This window comes from Montipora capricornis, chromosome 2 (assembly GCF_036669925.1).
Source record: "Montipora capricornis isolate CH-2021 chromosome 2, ASM3666992v2, whole genome shotgun sequence".
Lineage (NCBI taxonomy): Eukaryota > Metazoa > Cnidaria > Anthozoa > Scleractinia > Acroporidae > Montipora > Montipora capricornis.
Window position 1 is genome coordinate 65,473,686 of NC_090884.1, and position 7,500 is coordinate 65,481,185.

At 38.7% G+C, this 7,500-nt stretch overlaps 1 pseudogene; it reads right to left on the reverse strand.

The window, feature by feature from the left end:
- LOC138031606 (TNF receptor-associated factor 2-like) overlaps positions 1-7,500 on the reverse strand; it is a 51,380-nt pseudogene that overhangs the window by 1,924 nt on the left and 41,956 nt on the right.

Here is a 7,500-nt window from a genome sequence, read left to right on the forward strand (position 1 = left end):
CACTACGAGCTAGCCTGAGTAGTTGGCGGTTTTGTCCGAGCGAATGAACAATCGTCGAGGCCGAACAAACAAGCGCGATACGTCATCGCCGCTTGTTCGCTCGGCTTTACTGAGTGTTCGTTCGCTCGGACAAAACCCGTCAGCTGCACAGGCTAACATAGAGCCTGCGCGGAATACAGATCATTAGTTTGCAAAACAAAGGAGAGACGTATCCACCCTTGGTGTCAGGGGTTCTGTTTTTCGTCCCCCCGCCCTCCCGGAGTTAAGTCCAGTTAAGTACATGTAAAGGGGCGCTTATTTGTAGAGCAACTGATTATGTCTTTACACGAACAGCCTCCTTTTCAATTCCTAACTTACATTGTATTACTTACATGTGCATGTACATGTATAATGTACAAGATACCGTGAAAATATCATAGAACTAAGACTAAAACAAACCACATGCATGTATGCTGTACGTGAAAATGGACCATTTATATCATTCATTCACTTGTCATTTGCCCTCACTCCCCCCACATTCAACGTTGAATGTCCAATGTCGAGTGCCATTGGCTTAGTCAGGCTTAGTTAGAGTGTCGTGGGCAAAACCCACTTGCACGAAAATCACGTGCGTGTCCCAGTTAATTCATATAGGATTGTAGCTGGATGATCTAATCACTAAGGAGTTAAAGACCAGGTCCACGTTTTTCAAACTATTTAAAAGTACTTTTTTTTGTTGACATGCAGTGTACACTGTATTACTTACTGACTGTAATGATAGCCATTCCACTCTAGTAACATTGAGAAGAGCATTCAAACAATGGCCCAGCCTTAAAATGTTTTAGCCTCACCTCCGACTTTGAGCAACCAATATGTGCAAAAGGACATGGACCCTGTATTCCCTCACAATCTCCTACAATGGGATTTTGATGCTCTGCCAACTGCAGATTAAAGAAAAAGCAATTACCGTGGCAACTTTACTTTATTTGAAGTCTCCATAGGCCATTTTGCTGATACGGCAACCAATTTGAATTTCATTGTTTCAAATAGCTATTAACTACCTGAGGCAAAGTAGAGAACCAACAACAAACTCAGACCATAACATTATCATACTGTCTTAACAGCTCTAGCCAGGGTTTTCGACAGTTTTGTAGAGTAGCGGACATATTTCTGAAAGCAACGGACGTGACATGTTTGGCTCCTTGCGGGCGACAAAGGCGCGAGCAATCTAGGGGGCTCTTCTCCACTGCTTCCACCTAGTCACAGGGCCAGTCTTCACCTACATGTACACGACTGGAAACCCCTCAAATATTACTTTAAACGATGCTGTTGTTAAGTCAACTTCAAAGATTTGATTTAATTTGTATCATCCTACTTACAGTTACTGTATTAAAATAAAAATATCTAGATGTTTCAGTACCCTGTGACTCATACTCAACCACTTCAGTAACAGTGAGACTAGAACCTTACCTTACTACGAGGAATTCCTTCCTTACTGCATTTGTCACAGTCAACTGAATAAGCTGGACATTCTGTTTCTTGATGTTGCTGTAAAAAAATAATGACCAAGAGAATCAGGTAAATAATGTTATCATTATGACTTGTAATCATGCTGACAATGCATGGTGAGCACATAAAAACAAGTTAACTGTTTTCAGAGAAGATATATGTATGCACTTCAGAGCATGACAATCATTGTTTACAATACATGACTGTATGTACACTGTACGTTAGGTTAACTCCCATCATAATAACAATACTTTCATAAAAGGCAAGATTTCTCTGTACATTAAGTTGTTAAGATTGTGATAAAGTTACTCCTGCATTGGCATCTACCTGGATAACTGAACTACACTTGGTCTTATTAGGTTCATCTTTTAAAGCTGAGTCAGTTTGTCAAGGGTAAGAAAAGAACCACCTACCATGAACCAAGACCAGTCAAGTTTCTAAAGCAAAAGAGGCTAAAAAAGGAGGTGCAAGTGCTTAAAAGAGATTGGCACTCAGAGCTCAAGGGGAAGATATACAATACCTACACTGTATCTACATTTAGCACACCATAATCAGCACAGGCAAAGTCTAACTTGACCTTTGAATTAACGTCACAGCTAATTTCAAGAGCAAGGCTCCTTTGAAAAACTCAAAGAACATTCATGTCATTACTTTGAGCAAAAGCAGTTCAAATATCCCACCAAAAAGAAATTCAATTCAGTGAATTGAGTTTGGGCATAATTTATAATAATTAATTTTATGTAACATGATAAATTTCATTACATCATACCATCATCCTATCAAGGATTATTTGGAATGACAAAGTTCACATGTCACTAAACGAAACACGCATTCCTTTTCCAGATGTTCAGGAAGTGAGGCTTTTTTTACCATTGCACCACACTCAGGATGTACACAAGTGACTTTCACATACTCGCAACTGTTAGTGTGAGCCTATGTATTGAACCAAGAAGATAACAATAATAAAAACTGGGAACTTGGAAATGAATCCTTCTGCTTAAGTATTTCGGTGTTTTTCTTACAGTATCTTGGTCAATATCCAGTTTCAATTCTGTAGCCCGAAGTCCGAAATCCACATTCCGTGACCAAATGATAGGGTTAAGTGCAATCATAAAATAGTTGTTTACATTTAAAACTGTTGTTAATAGCCTGTTCCAGGTTCCCAGATACTCACGAAAGCGAAAAAAACTGCTTGCAAAAAACGAGTGGTGGATTGGCTTGAGGCAAGGCCTAGGCCCCCACTTGTTTTTTGCATGCATTTTTTTTTGCTTTATCAACTGTCTGGGAGCCTGGAACAAGCTATGTTGTTAATGGCATTGATTCCAACCAAAACCAGTAAATGAGTGCTTTACAAGTTTCTACGATGGTATTTAAAAATATTAAATGATTTTCCTCAACAATACCGGGAGGATATTAGCCCAGCGAAAAATGTTAGAGAGTCATAATGATAACCAGATATGGCATTGTGTTCAACAAAAACACAAAACTTGTTTCTGGTCACACACACAATTCTTTAATAAATAATCATTTACCCACATGGCCTGCCGTGTACCCTTTCGTGGTCTAGCGGTCATCAGGAGTGCCTCTAAATAAGGAGCTACAGTATCAAGTCTGAAGTTTACTTTGGGTTCTTTCTTTCAAAAGTCCCTCTACCGCAAAGAAAAGAGTCCAAGCCCACATTTTGTTCGAAGCACAGTATTTCAGTGTTTTTTTTTTAATGTTACAATATCTTGGTCAATATCCAGTCTGTTCCGTAGTCCGAAGTCTAAAGTCCACATTCTGTGACCCAATGATAGTATTAAAATTTTAGAATAGTTGTTTACATTTAAAACTGTTGTTAACAGTATCGATTACGATCAAAACCAGTAAACAAATGCTTTACAAGTTTCTACGATGGTACTTAAAAGTACTTAATACCTTTTCTTAACAATACTGGGAGAATTATAAAATTATGTAATTAGCCCGCAAAGATGTGTTACCAAGTGATATCATAACCGGATATGGCATTCCGTGTTACGAAAACTCAAAAACTTGTTCCAATTCATATTTCCCCGTTAACTTGTCCCGTAGTCTTCAGTAGTTCAGTGGACATCGCGATTGCCTTCCAATGAAGAGATACCGACGTCGAATTCTACTTGTGATGCCTTCTCTGAAGAGTGTATCTAAGAGGTAAAGAAATTTTACATCTGCACAGCCAAATCGCGACACCAAAAACAAATTAAAAAAAAAAAAGATGAGTCAGAGCTGAATTCTACACTTTGTTCTTTGACCGAAGTTATTAAGGCTATCAAAAATCAATGTCTAGTCAATCACCTTTAGTTAGTTATTGAAACTTTTCATTACAGCCCAGGAAAAATCTATAACCACAACTCATACAATCTGTTTACCAGTCATGATTCCATTCCAATTAAATAATGTGCATCATAACAATTTTCGCTCTTTACACATACGTCACTTTATGATCACACTTTGCCCAACCGTCAGGTTGCAGACTTAGATTAACACTTGATGTGAAACACAGGTATAAAACAACTAACGACTGAGCAAAAACCCAGGACAGTATACTGACCAAGATGTAGATTTAAATAAAGAGAAATAACAGCCTCACCCCACTCATCATGTTCTTTGGGCTGGAAGGATTATTTATATTATAAATATTATATAACATTATTATTTCTATTTATCATTATAAAATTTGTATAGGATGAACTCCATTTTTGGACATCAAACATTAATTTTTTTTTTTTTTTTTTTTTTTTTTTGGGGGGGGGGGGGGGGGGTCGCAATTTGGCTGCAGCCCTAGTAGGATCTCCTGCGATCATCACTAAACCACCTACGGACAATAGCCAAAGGTGACATCAACGATATCTTCCCTTTTCTACAATTGCACTTAACCATATGATTGGGTCATGGTATGTGGACTTTGGAATACGGACCATGGAATTTAATGATATTGACCAAGATATTGTAACATAAATCACTGAAATACAATGTACTGGGTTTTAAAGGAAATCAGCTCAAATTCCTTTGAAGAATTAAGTGTAGGCTACCCATAGCCTCTTGTTATTTACATGTATAATATGTGTGATGTTGCCAGGGGCAGTTTGCACTGGAAGTCTCTCAGATGTAGAACTAAAATGGCTAATTTCATGTACAGTATACATGTATCTTTTGACTTCTAGTCTTTTAAAAAAGAGAATACCCAAATAATATGGCCACCTGCTTCAATGGAGGTATTGAAAGATCTATGTCCCTACAGATCTCTGTAGATCTATGCTCCCCATCCCCCCAAAAAGACAATGTGTGGTTCCAGAAAATATCCATACCCCCACCACAGAAGACCATTGGAAATTCCGAGGGGGGAGGGGGGGGGGGGGGGGGGGGGGGGGGGGTTAAAGGACAGTAATTTCCTAGGGGTAGGGGGGTTTCGTGGGAAACTACTTTTCCAAAGCGTCACGAACCACATACAAAACATTGAAAGCAACATACGATCAATCTGAAGCACAAACACACTATCGGCCGATGTTTTGAAACAAAAGTCAGTTTTGAGATAAAGTTAATACTATTAGCTTCAATGTTTCCGTTTTTCTTTGAGTTAGCTAGCGCTGCAATCTCCCGAAGCTAAGAACAATGTGTCTTTCATTTGGGATGGATTCAAAACATGAAAATGGTGGTCTCAACTGGAGTCTCGTCCCCAGACTTCCAGCTTTGTCTCTTTTTCGTCCAACCAACACTTCCGTTCACTTGAGTATCACTTTTCGCTACCTTCACATGCAGCAAACACATTTTTGATAGGATTTATGTTTTACTGGGGGTAGTAACTCATTGAAAATGCGATAAGACGCAAGTTCCCACCATCTCAACGCTTGCGTGCAACGACATTTTCTTTTTTGTGGGTGGCATTTAGACCACGGACAGGCACCGGGAGTTAACTTTTCTCTTCTTTGAGTAAACGCAATATTTATTGCGGCCTCGGGAAACGATTGTTGAGGTTCAGTTCGTTATGTCAAACTGGAAATTCTCATACAGGAGTTTCACTACTCATTGGAGGAGGTAAATCGCGCCAAAAACAATGAGAATCGTCCTCTCAATTCCATCCGTGGCTCAAAAGGCAAGCAACAGTGAGCCTGTGTGTCATTTACCGGCGAGAAGGACTGCTGGAGAGTCAGTACATTTGAAGACTGCACATAAATCGCCATATCTAAGTTTACAAATACATGTATGATGGGATTATTTTGGCGTCAATAATATTCTTCGTAAAACAATCGCCTTTGTGACCACGTTCACGAAACCTACCGCGTCAACATGTGTGGTCCCTAAATATTAAAAAATCAACCTGAAGAAACTGACAAAATGTGTAGACAAAGGAACCTTGTAAGTTTCTGTTTTATTTACTATGGTTTGTGAAGTTGTTTAAGCGAGTGAAATGTTCTCATCGAAGTTTGCACAAAAACGTGAAACAGTCGACGTGCAACCCAAATGTTTAAGCTTTGCAAAGTTGATGGCGCACAAGCTGAAAGTTTAGCTGGATAATGAGCTTAACAAAGCGTTATATTTTTCTAAAAGTTAACCTTAATGTTTACACTGTTGTAATAAAATTCTACCGCAATTACGTAACTAATTCACTTTCGTTTTTATAAGTAAAAAAATTCTGGAAATTCCTGAGGGGAGGGGGGGTGCAAATCAAAAAGTCTTCCGTGGTGGGGGTATGGATATTTTCTGGAACCACACAATGTACTGTACATCCCAAACTGGCTGTATACAGATGTAACTCAAAATGGATAAAGGGGAAACTGTAGTGCTGCATCAGTGCAGACGCGAAACACAGAAAAGGGTTTATGATGATCTGGGATGACATGGTAAATTGACCACCATAGAGAAATGTGAAAACCGACATTTCGAGTCTTGGCCATTCTTCAGAGTGAACTGTGAGGTGAATTGGCCTTTGCAAAGGGCTAATGTTTGAAACGTCAGTTTCAATTTGCCATATAAACCCACTTGATAAACCCTTTTCTACGGCTATAAATTATATTAAATCAAATGTTTGCTTTTAACAAGTTACATTGTTGGAGGGGGAAGGGGGCACAGTGAACTTGCCTCAGTTGTCGTGAAATAGGTTGATGTTGCTTGATTTACAGTACTGTACATAAACTATGTTTTTCCCTATTTTCATAACGTTTTTGTTAACTGTCCCGAGGAACTGTGTCCCCCATTATTGACTTCTGGTTATCCATATGCTCACCTCAAAGTACTTAACTTCTCCCTTCCATTTACATCCATCATCCATGAAGGTACAATGAACAACAAAGGCTTGAACTTCCCGTCTCGTAAAGATATCTGGGAAAATCTAAGTAATGTAGTGAGGAACACTGTCAACAAATTAACCGTGACTACATGGACTTACATGTAAATGGTTGAGATTTTTTACGAACTGTACAAATGTATATGAATTACCTCAATGAAATGAGCTGTAGATTTCTCTCAGTTATGAAGGGAGGAATCTCATAAAATTGCGAAATTCCCAACCCTGACTCAAAATTTATACTTTGTACGTTAAATACAAGTATTCAGGGGAGCCAGTAACAGAATGACTATTTAACTTTACCTACACACTGTATGCAACTGATTGGCCATTAAAAATGTGATGGTGACAAGGAACTGGAAGAGCTAATGGAACTACATGTATACCGGTATGTGACAACAAGTAGATGAAACATGAAGTTGATTACAGTTTACCAGCAAACAATTAAGTAATACTCAGGCGCACCATGCAATTTTGTATTTAAAGTACAACAACCTTTAAAAACAAAGAAATACATACTAAACAACAAGATGTCTGCAATTACTACCGGAGAAGCAACAATTAAATGTTATTATTGTCCCCAATGACAACCCAGCGAAGGTTAGGATTAAGATGGCAAGCCAAATTGATGACTGTAAGTAGAGTAACATGTCAATGAGGACATTTCTGTCACTCGCACAGTGCCTCCAACTTAAGGTACGTGTACATGT